We start from the raw sequence: 14,016 nt of genomic DNA, 5'->3' as shown, positions 1-14,016 counted from the left end.
GTGGTCCCAGCTCTTTTCAGGTCATTGACCAGCTCCTCCCGTGTAGTTCTGAGCTGATTTCTCACCTTTCTTAGGATCATTGAGACCCCACAAGGTGAGATCTTGCATGTAGACCCAGTCTGAGGGAGATTGGCAGTCATGTTTAGCTTCTTCCATTTTCTAATGATTGCTCCAACAGTGGACCTTTTTTCACCAAGCTGCTTGCCAATTTCCCCGTAGCCCTTTCCAGCCTTGTGGAGGTGTACAATTTTGTCTCTGGTGTCTTTGGCCAGCTCTTTGGTCTTGTCCATGTTAGTAGTTGGATTCTTACTGATTGTATGGGGTGGACAGGTGTCTTTATGCAGCCAACGACCTCAAACAGGTGCATCTAATTTAGGATAATAAATGGAGTGGAGGTGGACGTTAAAGGCAGACTAACAGATCTTAAAGGGGCAGAATTCTAGCTGACAGATAGGTGTTCAAATACTCATTTGCAGCTGTATCATACAAAGAAATAGTAAAAAAAAAACCATACATCATACACCATACATCATGACAATTTCAGACCCCTGCATGATTTCTAAGTGTAACAAAGAAATTTCAAACAATGTCATCTATGAATTAATAATTGCATCATTGAACAATTGACACTTAATGACAGTTGTCATAAATGTGCATAAAATCTCCTTCATGTTTATGACACGTGATCATGAACACCCCTTCAAGTAAAGTGTTACCCAAAATACAAAATGTGTTGTGGTTTTAAAGATATAATATCCTTTAGCTAAAAATATCCATTGAGTGAGAATGATATTGAAATATTAATCCTGAGCCTTCAAATGAAATGTGAGCTCTGGCTAAAAGTCACAGTGACTGACTGTTTCATGTAAATTGTGGTCTATTGTGTATTCATGGATTGTCAGCAGTGAGATGAATGTAAAGTTGTGGCCTGCTGTAAACAGGTGTGTAATGTCTGTAACAATTACACTGGGGAGAGAGAGAGAGAGAGAGAGAGAGAGAGAGAGAGGCTTAAAAACTAAACTTCTCTTATTGCTTACCTGCCATCATTTCAAACTCTGTTTTTTCATTTATGATCGAAAAAGGGTGAATTTAAAGAACATCCCAGACATCTCAGATTTTCAAATTAATGTCAAGGTGGGAAAGTGGGCTGTATAAGTATATTAAAGTCATTCAATAACTTTGAGTAACAGACCAAAATTTAAAACAATTTTCACTCTAAACCTTTTTAAGTAAAGCATGTCACTGTAATAAAGGTCATGACACATGAGAGGCAACAATGACATCCCTACCCAAACCTAACTCTAACCCCAACGCCAGGTGACAACTGTTTCTAACCCCAACGCCAGGTGACAACTGTTTAATTTCGCGTACACTGTTTTATTTCGCGTACACTGTTTAATTTTGCGTAATCTAACCCTAAACCGACGCGAAAATGGTAAGAAAATAGGAGAAGAGAATGCAACGGACGTAATAGTATTGAAGTCCCCAGTTCGTCAAAAAATGACGCAAAAGGTATACCCTCCGCGTCACATATTGACGAATGGTCAAGTGTCGTCAAATATTGACCACATGGGGTGAGACTGTGTTAGAGGCAATGTTGTTTGCTGTCAAACAGATAGATTACAAGTTATATGGATAACCTTTAGTGCCAGTCCTTTTCACTTCACAATGATGTTATTACAGTTTTATTACATTTACAGTACAGTGGTTTAACTTTCAGGTTGATTATACCTCTGGTGTTATGCAGAATCACAGTCTGTCAGTACATTACAGAAATGTTGACGAATGTTAAAATCTTAAAAATATTATTAATTGAGCGTACTTAATTCCAAATCATAATGTTCTTTTCCAGTTTGTGATAATTCCTTAAACTCTGGTGAATGGATGTAGATGATGTAAAATGATCATCACTCGTGTTCTCAAGGGTTTCATTAAGTGAGATCTCTGAGTAACTGTCCACAGGGACATGCAACAGACTTTCTGAATACAAAACAAACCAACCTCATGAATCATCTTATTACATACTCATACCACCTTGTTCACTGCTGTTATCAATTACCTGCGTTGTTACATATCACAGCATTTTATTTTTAAATCATTTGAATAAGCTATGCTTTACAGTGTACAGACAGCCTGTAAGGACAATACATATGTAGCGGCTAACCTAACAAAAACCTCATTCACACAGCACTTTGTTCCCAGAAAATATCCATAGAATTAGCAGAAACTGGACTGAAGCTTGAATCAGAGAGCTCGTCAAATATCCACTCTGAAGCTGAGATCATTCAGCAGCATAATAGAATACAGTGGTGTCAAAAGTATTCATATTCATTACTCAAGTAGAAGTATAGATACTAGGGTTTAAAAAGACTTTTGTAGAAGTTGAAGTATCAACTCAAGCTTTTTACTCAAGTAAAAGTGAAAAAGTACTGGTTTCAAAACTACTTAAAGTATAAAAGTAAAAGTAATGTTGGGAAAAAAATGTCATTACGGAAAAAAGCCTAGGCCGCACCACAGGGGCCTATTCTGCACTGCCCTATCTCCTCTAAAAAATTTTTCTAAAGGCCATAATAACTATAGTGTTATTAAAATGTTAATGTTAAAAAATGTGGGATGCACTAGGGCCAGGGGTAGGCAACGTCAGTCCTGGAGTGCCGATGTCCTGCAGATTTTAGCTCCAACCCTTATAAAACCTTGGTTACCTGTAGTTTCAGGTGACTTTAACCTTTATTAGTTTGTTCAGGTCTGCTTGATTAGACTGGAGCTAAACACTGCAGGACATCAGCACTCCATGTTGCCTACCCCTGCACTAGGCTATCTGTTTCAACCAAATACGGTATATGCCCATTAAAAATGAACGCTTTTTAATACAATGCAAACAAATACATTAAAGCAGTGGTTCTCAAACTGGATGGTGCCAGGGGCCCCAGTTTTATAATATTTTATGAAATACATTACTTTATTATAAATTCTGTGTAATTAAACCTCAGAAAAATAAGGCTACTAAACAAAAGCAATAAATTGTATAATTTAATATGTTTTGTTTAAATCAAATTTTAAGTTTTAGAATGTTTGTCAATCCACTGTACACAAGGGAGGCCGTAAAAAATGTTTGATAACAACTGCATTAAAGAACCATATACCGTATGTGTACTGCTGAGCATTAACATGTGTTCTATAGAGAGGAAGATATGATGACTAGTTGCCTATAAATATTGTAATGGTGCAAAAAGTCAATCTTCAGAACAGTGCCGCTGGTGGCCAAACTTTTAAAGTGGTGCCCTCTTTAGTTAAAAAACAACAAAATCACACACTATAGTATGTGTGAGAATAGAAATATGCTATTGTTATCATTTATAATTGTATTTTGACAGCAACACAAACTACAAATATGCAATTATATATTATAGCCTATATTTCTGCATCTGTACTTGTGTAGCTAATGGACTTTTGTATACTTTACTTTAGTCAGTATAAATCCAAGCAATTTTGGAGAATTACTAAATGTGTTTATTGTAAGTAAATTAAAAGTCAGGTTTAAGGAAACAGCTGGTGTCTATTGACAAAAGCAAAAGTTGGTATGTATGATTATTTGTTTCATTGATTTAACACTCAAGCATTCAGCTAAGTAGGTTTTGTTAATGCAAATAAATTTTAGGGTAAGTTATTAGCATATACAAAACAACAGAAGTCTTTAGCATAGATATCTTTGCCATGCTTCAAAACGCAACGCAGCACAATGTCATTTAAGTTGAACAACTGAAGTTACATGTTATAAATTGGTATTGTTACACTAAATCACACAGATGAGTTGGTGTCAGCAGCCAGTTATACATTTACACAGGCTTGTGAATGTGAACTGACCTGAAAGTGAAGCGCGAGTTTTATTTCGTACTTTTCCATTTGAAGGCAGAATGCCGCGTTCTGTTACTGTACAAACGGATGGCGGATGATATCAAAGCATCGCGAGGGGAGACACTCTGCATGCTTTCTAATCGCTCTCGCAGTTCTTTTATGTTTCTCTGTGCAGCGCTATCGAACAAACTTTAGATCATCTGCAGTCAGCTGGGGGGCGGGGATTGCGTACAAACCAATAAGGAGTCGGAATGGTGTATGTTTATACTTCTCATCCAACCACAATCGCATTCATCTGGATGATGCAATTTATCAAGATAGGTTTTTTTAACGATGACAAGCCGGAATGTAAAAAAAGAAAACAAGTTGAAATTAATAGAAGTAACGAGGCGATTTTTAAAATGTAAGGAGTAGAAATACAGATAATTGTGTGAAAATGTAAGGAGTAGAAGTAAAAAGTCGTCTGAAAAATAATTACTCAAGTAAAGTATAGATACCCAAAATATCTACTTAAGTAAGGTAACGAAGTATTTGTACTTCGTTACTTGACACCTCTGATAGAATAGCGTGTCATGCACTCATATCTTATAATAAACAAAAATGCATGTGTGTCATCTCAACAAGAAATATTGTTCAGCTCTTGCGTTTTAAATGCACATTAATATTCACGTTGAGCAGCAGAGATCAGGGAGCTCCTCACTATCCGCGCTGAAGCTGAGATCATTCACCAGCATGACAGAACAGCCTGTCACACACTCCTTTATAGTCTTAACCTTTTAAAAATGCATGTGCATGGTTTCTGGAGAGAGAAATAACGGATAATAAACAAACTTAAAGAGTAACTAAACCCTAAACAAACTTTTTTTGGTTAATGATCTGTAAGAATGGTGCTTTATTAGTGCTGTTCATTGATTTAGTAAGTTTTTTGACATTTGGATATAAAGTGTTTCAATACTATAATATATGGTGTAAAAACGTCTGAGTGCTGCCCTCTTCAGGTTGAACGGTGGCTACTGCAGTTGAATTTTCCTATTGGATGTTGGATCCAAAAAATAACTCGTGACGTTCTCTCAGGATTCCAGAAGGCATGAGGTATCATGTCAAGCCTGTGAAAGTAATATTCGAAAAAAAAAAGGAAAATCTTGCACTGGAAGCCGAAATAAAAAAAGGACAATTAGGAAATTGGACTTTGAAATAAAAAAAACTTAACTTGAGCGGGAGGTGACTTATGCCTTTAATGTACACTGTACGCTAACTGTAACACAAATGTATTAATCATTATTCTCCTTTCCTCCCCCAGCTCCAAGAAGATGACACATCTTAAGATAAAAAATATAAGAAATATTCTTGTAAAATCAAGTGAGCCATGACCTTTGAGCTCCCATTGTGAGCACACAGGACCAGCTGCATTTTTAATAGATTGTTTTTTTATTTTCCCCAGCAATCAGTACAAATAAACCTCGTTATAAGGCACCGCCCCCTTTTGCCCACCTCCAAGCGCCAGGTGTTGCCACTAGCCTATATAAAGGCCCAAAATGGTGTGTTCCTTTCTGCTTTGACAATGGCATGCCCATTTTTGCAAGATGTGGTGGATGAAGAAGTACTTGTGCTCAGGAGAGCCTTCAGACGAGAAAGGGTCTTCAGGGACCGTTTGGAAGCACTGGCATTTGGATGGCATCAGGTATCTGTGCAGACTGCCGGGTCCCAGGATTAAGCACCGCACACCATAGAGCCATGCACTGAGTGTGGAGCAAATGATTTGTGTGGCCTTGCGCTTTTTTGCAAGTGGAGCCTTCCTGTACTCAGTGGGGGATGCAGTACAGCTGAACAAGGCCACAATTTGCCCCACAATAAGGAGTGTGTGTCTGGCTATCAATGCTTTAGCAGATGTCTTCATCTCCTTCCCTGGCCACAGAAGACTCTGTGACATCAAAGAGGAGTTCTATAGGATTGCAGGTAAGAGGATCTACAAATTACAGGGCAACTGTAAAACCTCATAGTTGGATACTCATTACTTTGTGTGACAGGTTTCCCCAATGTCATTGGTGCACTGGACTGCACACACATAAGAATAAAAAGCCCCCTCATGTGCCCATGAGGTGGATTTTGTGAATTGGAAATCCTTTCACAGTATTAATGTTCAGGTGAAAATAACTTTTTGATCTTGTCCATTGAACACTGTGCATTGCCAGTGATGTGCATTGATTGGTTTAATATTCCTCATCTTATAAATTCAGATGATCTGCAATGCTGACTGTGTGATCAGCAATGTTGTGGCAAAATGGCCTGGCTCAGTCCATGACTCCAGAATCTTTCGGGCCTATGATATCTATTAGCGCCTATCATAAGGTGAGCCACACAACCCCAATTAATAACCACTTTTTACATCATGGCTGTGTCAAGAATATCACTGTGTTTATGGGGTAGTAATAATGAGATTTTGTGTTGACAGGTGAATTATCTGGTGTTTTGCTGTGAGACAGAGGGTATGGCTGCCAGCCTTTTCTCCAGACACCTTTCACAGACCCCCAGGAAGCACAGCAGGCCTACTATGCCCATGCCAGGACCAGGGGCAGAGTTGAAATGACCTTTGGCTTCCTGAAGGCACGCTTTCACTGCCTCCACAAATTAAGGGTCAGCCCTGTGAGGGCATGTGACATTACTGTGGCTTGTGCTGTCCTCCACAATGTGGCCTGCCTGAGGAAGGAGAGGGCCCCCAGAGTGCCGCCAGCCATGGACTGGGACAATCCGGATGACGACAGTAGTCGGCTGCTGAGGGACCAATATGGGTTGAATTATTTAGTTAGTATGTGTGCTTTCAATTTAGGCAAATCGGCAGAGGAATTTTTTTTGAGGGGGGGTTGATTCTTTATTGATTTGGCCTCTTTTGATGTTTGTGCTGTATACTGTGTGTATACTGTTTGTAATACAAGCTTGCAGGGAGGCTACTGCATCCATTCATTTGTCTGACCAGTCGATCGCAAAGGCAATCCCTGTAGATTGCACGCAAGTTAACTTTGTATGCTGCATCACCTCTATGAGCTTCGGAAAACAGAGCGGGAAATTGGCATTATGGTCTAAGAGTAATTGTGAAACACGCAAGTCTTTTAAAGTTGCTGTGCCTTTCTTCTGAAATGTGTTTTTATAAATCTTATGCCTGCCCGCTGCAGATCAGTCATCTTATTCCGAAAATTACCAGGATGCGCTCTTGCATTCATGCAGGAGCTGATCCATGTGCACACTGTGTGCGATCGAACGAGAGAAAGAGAGAGAGAGATAGATAGATACGCTTCTAATACTGTTGTCATTATCTAGTTTGTTTCACTAAACCGCATCTCCGCTATTTTAAGGAGTACTCGACATGTACTCAATGATTTTTTTTAAACTCCTCAAAAAGAATAGAATAATGGTGACAGCCCTAAATTCAGTGTAGAGATATATGCAGTATAGTCCTAACACGCATTTAAAGGCAGAGTGCACAATGTTTGAAAAACGCTTTGGAAAAGGGAGTCGGGCCGACTACCAAAACACACTTGTAGCCAATCAGCATTAAGGGCATGTCTACTAACCAACATCCTTGCCGGGGTTGCGTATGTGTGGGGCGGGTCTATCAAAAGAAGATACTATTGGGGTAGGGGCGTGTATGTTTAGGTGATTTCAAATGTCAACATTGGCTTTCAAACATTGTGCACTCTGCCTTTAAAGTGTTTTTAGAATAAACTGTGTTCTTTATCAGGTAGATCTTGTCGGCTTTATCATTTTAATAGTAGATCGCCACACAAAAAAGTCTGGACACCCTGTTGTAGAGTCACTGTGTGACTTCAGTTTCGAAAGGAGCTGATGGTTTACCTGCTTTGTTTTGTCTTTATTCAATAAAGTAACATAATGTTACACATTGTGTTTTTATATTTATATGGAATGTGTATTTTATATGACAAAGTATTAGGGCCACACTGAGGCTATGTTTACACGTGGGCGGCTATTTTCATAAACGGAAATTTCAACCTCTACGGTTTCAAAAATAATATTGTGCACACATGTCAGTTTTCAGAAAAGTGTTTATTTACACATACCCATGCATATATGCCATCAAGAGAAGCTCAAGCCCACGTAAGCCAATCACCGGCAGCGCTGGTGGTGACGCGAACTGGTTCTTCATGTTGGAGGGAGGAGTTGTTGCAGTAGGTGATCGATGACGTCAAAGTACCGCAAGAGCGAGTCGAGGAATCACACGTAGAGGTCTAATTTCGAATCACTCTCGCGGTACTTTGACATCATCCGTCTGTCGGTTCTTGCAGCGCCGCATAAAGTCAAACACGTGTAAAATTGCTGACCTCCGAGCACTCATCTCTGCTCGACATAATGGAGCAGCTGTATTTGCAAATACAAACACACGAAACGAGTTTGCACGAACATAAATGTGAACTTAGAAGCGTTCAGAGTAGCAATCACATGTAAACATAGGTCGCACTTTTGACGTAGGTGCGAGCTCTGGCGCATACTCTGTGACGTTGCCTGCTTAAACATCCGTTTGTCTCAGTTTACATGCAACCGTGCAACCGAAGATTTTCAAGATCTCCACTCTGGCCGGAGTTTTTAGAAACAATCGGTTTCAGAGGGGAGTTCTCTGTTTGCGTGTAAACGAGGGGCACAAACGAAGGTAAATCTCTCAGTTTTTAAAAATAACTGTCACGCCCAGGGGCTGGCTGTGCTTTGACTAAAGCCACGTCCCTTCTCAACTTCCACCTCGAGGAGGTCCCCAAAGCCAACCCAATGACCAGACAACAACGAGAGCAGATAAAATTTAAAACAATCTTTATTTATTAAATATTTAAAAGAAATGGGGAATTGGGGAAAGGGCAATTTAAAACTAAATCTGTAGTACTCGGCCAGGCAGGGGAAAGGGGCAACGGGGGTGTAAACCACCGTAAGCCGGGGGAAGGGAACGTCAGGCTCCGACCTGGTCCCTGCTAGCCGTGGCGCCCTCCTTCTTCCTTCCTGGAGGCAGAATAAATATTTGTGTGACTGGTAAATGGACTCTTCGCTGCTTGCGTACCTTTCTCTGTTCGTTTCTTCTGGTGTTCACTTTCTCTCTTTCTCTCTCCACAGACAGCGGCTGGGACACAAGACACAGTTAGTTCAGCTTGGCTTTCTCACCTCTTCGCTGCATACAGCCTACGGTAAGTATGAGGTTTGCTCTGTTCGTTTTCCCTCTAGCGTTCACTTTCTCTCCTTCTCTCTCCACAGACAGCAGCTGGGACACAAGACACAGTTAGTTCAACTTGGCTTTCTCACCTCTTCGCTGCATACAGCCTACGTTAAGTTTGAGGTTTGTTCTGTTCGTTTTCTCTGGCGTTCACTTTCTTTCTCTCTCCACAGACAGCGGCTGGGACACAAGACACAGTTAGTTCATCTTGGCTTTCTCACCTCTTCGCTGCATACAGCCTACAGTAAGTACGAGGTTTGCTCTGTTCGTTCTCTCTGGCGTTCACTTTCTCTCTCCACAGACAGCAGCTGGGACACAAGACACAGTTAGCTCAACTTGGCTTCCTCACCTCTTCGCTGCATACAGCCTACGGTAAGTATGAGGTTTGTTCTGTTCATTTTCTCTGGCGTTCACTTTCTCTCTTTCTCTCTCCACAGACAGCAGCTGGGACACAAGACACAGTTAGTTCAACTTGGCTTTCTCACCTCTTCGCTGCATACAGCCTACGGTAAGTATGAGGTTTGTTCTGTTCGTTTTCTCTGGCGTTTACTTTCTCTCTTTCTCTCTCCACAGACAGCAGCTGGGTGCGGTGCCCTCCTGTTCAAAGTGGATAACAGACCTGGGGGTTATATAGTTGAATCAAGTAAGCTCGGCGGACTTACGGTACTGGATTTCTCTCAATGGGTCAGATGGGACATGTAGTTTTCCAGGCAACGTCGGGGGCGAACCCTCTCGACGGGCGCGTTAGTCACAGAGGGGTGTACACGTCGCACCGTCACACCAAGGCCGAGCGCTGCCCTCTCACGTCACCATAAGGCGATCTTCCACCGGACAGGGGCGCCCCTTTGTAGGGACCTCAGGACGGGCGGGATTCCTTACACCACGTTCTCTGCAACAGTAAGTATTTCGTAGATCAAAACATCCACAATGACATTCCCTAGTCGTACTCACATATCCACTGGTTTCCCAGCTCTTCACCGCCGCTCTTCAGCAACCCCCAGATGTCTAAACAGGACTCGTTTCAGGGCACCACTCCGTCACTCGTAGCTAGAAGGACACTCACAACGTACAGTATAATAATTTTCCACCAGGGCCGACAGCCTCTTCGTTTTCCCAGACAAAATGTATGAAGGCGGGGGTTTGTCTGACGAGACACACACAGCAATACACAGCAAACATACACAGCACCACGCTAAAGTGAAATTTTCCACGGCACAAAGACTCACCCACCACAATCGTGTGCACATAAAGGACGCCCGTCTTCGCCCACCTTGCCCGAGTCCGAATGGCGATGGATCTCACGGCCTTAGTGGTGGTCTCGTCACTGTGGCTGGCTTCAACCCAAAATCTCCTCGGCTCACCCACCACGCTTCCCTAGGGGTAGGGCCGCTCTCCTTTTCCCGGAGGTATTCGCTAGAAGACAGGTTAGTAATACACAGTGTCTGTACAACAATACTGTTACTCACTCGATACTTTAAAGGGTTTATTTCTCCCCCTCTGCTCTGATCTACTCGACCGGCAACGTCAGCTCTGCAACAGTGTCTCACTTCCAAATGTTTCCACAATTTCTTCACAGTAGGTACTCACACAACTCCGCTTCTTCTCCTCTTAATGTATCTTCATATACATAGTTTCCGTTCGTCTTTCAGCCCTTAAGGTTCACACTTACTTCCAATGTATAACTTCAGCTGGAGAGAGAGAGTCCGACCGCCACCAAATAGCGCGTCGAGTGAACCCACACAATGACAACAGTCACAACTCCCAACAGTCACAAAAAGCGCCCCAACTGTAATTTAAGTTGATCTTAAATACCATCTTGTTCGGCGTATCCTCCAATCACCGACCGCTGTTGTTAACTAGGCAGAGCTGTACTCAATTCGCCGATTTTCCTCCTTGCGGCGGTACCGGAAGTTCCGGTGTTTTCTCTTTCCGGTCTGGGTGGAAAACTTCCGGGCGGAACCAAACTTCCCAAATTTTGGTTCCGCCCCTTAAAGATCGTCACCTTGTGACATAACCATGTACGTGTAAACAGGGCCTGAGGAAAGGAGAAAGTCATAAATTTTTAGTCTAGTTCTTTCTGTGGAAAATATGCATATTCTTTTACAGTCCTGATACTTATGACAATTTGATGCTGATGTGCCAAAAGATTAAGTATGTCCTTGTTTGTGAAACCTTACTGAAGTACAATTCTCGAAATGCCCCACAGCTGTTATTTAAACAACTGTCCTCCCCTAAAACAACAGGTTAAAATATTATGACTTTTGTCTTTATTTCCCTCTGTGGCCCTAATATTCTATCATTTTTAGAGCCCGACCGATATGCGTTTTTTCGGGCCGATGCCGATACTGATATTAAGGAGTAAAAAAAGACCGATAACGATATATCGGCCAATATTCTTTATGTGTATATTATAGTTCAGTATATACTACAGTATATTATACTAAAGTACTGTACATAGAATACACTATATACTTTAACATAATATACTATGAATAAATACAATGCAATGCAATGATCACTCACAAATGTGGTGATCACTCACAAATGTGGTGATCCAAAACTTATATTGATGTGACAAAGATATGTACTATAGGCAAGAAGTTAACAATAAACTTTATTATCCAAAATTTGTTGGATATCAGTGCACTAAACAGTAAACTTGACTTATTATAAATAACTTTAAAACACAAAGAGAACAAAATACATAAAACTTGCATCATTTGCAGTTTTGACGAGAATAACGTTATAAAGAGAAACTTATGAAGTTATTGATTAATATTAGCTTTACAGTAAGTTGTGTACTTCACAAATTAGTTAGCCACTCACCGTTACGAAGACAATGCTTGACGGAGCACATACTAATGTACACTATGTTTAATGTTGTGCACAATGTTTTTATAACACAAACCCAGGGTTCCGTGCAAACTTTAGACTTTTATAAAACTAAAGCGTCTGCGCTCCGCCTCTTTTATTTAGCAAGGGTGTAGAGTTGCGCGAGCTTATTGAATCAATTGCTCTGAAATTAGCATGTAAACTAACAACACAAGCAGCAGTAATCTCATATAGTGATATATAAGTGCACGGCTGCGCGAAGTTTAAACGTGTCATTTCTCCGTCTCGCGTCATTTCTCCCGCTTGCGTTTTAACTCGCAAGTCGACAAAGAGACGGATTAAAAACACCAAATGTAAGCGGGAATGCGTCTCTCTTGTCCATTTATAATCCAATCGACCAAAGCGCGTCTTAATACCAGGTGTAAAAATGTTGTGAAGAAGACACTGCGTGATGCTTCCATGCCACCTGAACTGAGAGACTGACTGAAGTGAAGGGGGTGGGGGATTGGCTGGTGTCACTACAGTGAGTGATCTGGGTCGCCATTAGCAACCAGTATGGCGCACTCTGCTGGACAAACAAGTACTTACATCTTTCAAATGCATTTAATGTGTTCTGTAACAAACGTTCATATCGGCGCATATCTGCGGCTTATACGCCGATACAGATATATCTGCAACATGCTCATATGGGTCGATAAAATCGGCAAAACGATAAAACGGTCAGGCTCTAATCATTTTATTTATTTATTTATTTATAGTCTATTGGAAACTGAAAATTATTTAAAGGTAGGGTAACACACTTTGAAAAATACTAACGGTAGCCGCCTAGCAATGAAATAACGACCCCACAAAGTCACGCCTCTTTCAAAACACATGAACACGCACAGATCAGATGGTCACATCTCATGTCTCATTCACCAGTGAGATAACTTTGCAGTACAAAGTGAATAACATTACCAAAATAACCAACATAAACAAAGTGTTTACATCAGAATTAGTTTAGGCACACTTTCGGTTGTGTAGACGTAGTAACGCTGTAAACGAACACAATTTCATAAGCAACACAATGTTTCATCAAAGTAGAATCTGAATCCATCTCAAAACAAACATATCACGTACCTACCGTACCAAAATAAACAGTGCAACAACCCTTTCAGACCCTTTGCCTCCCACAGCTGTTTGCATCTCGTGGTAAAGCAGTAAAGTTACCGATGTTAATTTGGGTTTTTGCTTTTTGATGGTCCAGGCAGTTTTTTTAAAAGATGTTTTTTGTTTTGTGGCTCCTGTGTAGGTTGTCAATTCAGCAGAAAAGTTTGCTGTTCTCGCTGTTTACAAACAGGAGGTGAGCGCACGTGAACGCGCCGATGACGTATGGTGTCTGCGTGGACTCGCTGCGCAGTGGGCATTCAAATTACGCTTACGTATGAGGGACAAAAAAGGAAACGTCCGTTCGGACCGAAATCTATGATTGGTTGAACATTTTTTGGTCCTACGCCTTTCACAGATGACATACATTTCTACCAATACATTTAAACAACTTAACACAGTGATTGCTATCAGGATGTGAGGAGACTTTTAACCAGCATAATGAAAATTATTTCAGGAACAAATCTGCTACCCTACCTTTAATGAATTTATGCAAAATGATTGAAATTAATGATCACAAATGTTTAAATAATGACAGTGGGTCTAGTTATATGTGATAACAATGTATAGAGGGCAGTGAAATAACTATTGGTTTCTATTTGTGGTGACTGCTGGCTGACATGAGAGTAAATAGATCCTGGAATTTAGCCTGGTCTGGAGCAGGCTAGCTGCACAGAATAGATCTCCATGGTAATTTATACCATAACATCTCCTCCTGCCCCCTATCCAGCTTTAGTGCAACTGGATTATGGATCATTTTGTCATGGGCTTGCCAGACCTTTTGTACTAGACTCAGGTCTGAGTGTATCTGGCAAGACCATGACAGTACTATGTTCTGTGTGGGGATATGTGGAGTCATATTGTGTGTGTGGCTTCCACGTGTTCCCAGTGTCTTGTCACTGTCATGGTCTTGCCAGACCTTTGTGTAAGATTCAGGTCTAATTTAAGAGGGCAAGATTATGGCAGCACTGTGTATG

The 14,016-nt window shown here is 41.0% G+C and overlaps 1 long non-coding RNA gene across 1 annotated transcript; it reads left to right on the top strand.

Moving 5' to 3' along the window:
- Positions 1–5,054: 5,054 nt before the first annotated feature.
- Positions 5,055–7,699, top strand: LOC129449138 (uncharacterized). The gene is made up of 3 exons (XR_012371689.1): positions 5,055–5,811; positions 6,093–6,204; positions 6,308–7,699. It is a non-coding gene; the product is annotated as an uncharacterized lncRNA (long non-coding RNA).
- The last annotated feature ends 6,317 nt before the right edge of the window (positions 7,700–14,016 follow it).

The sequence above is a fragment of the Misgurnus anguillicaudatus genome, chromosome 10 (assembly GCF_027580225.2).
Source record: "Misgurnus anguillicaudatus chromosome 10, ASM2758022v2, whole genome shotgun sequence".
Lineage (NCBI taxonomy): Eukaryota > Metazoa > Chordata > Actinopteri > Cypriniformes > Cobitidae > Misgurnus > Misgurnus anguillicaudatus.
Note: the sequence above shows the minus strand (reverse complement) of the source record. Positions and strands in the feature narration are given on the sequence as shown.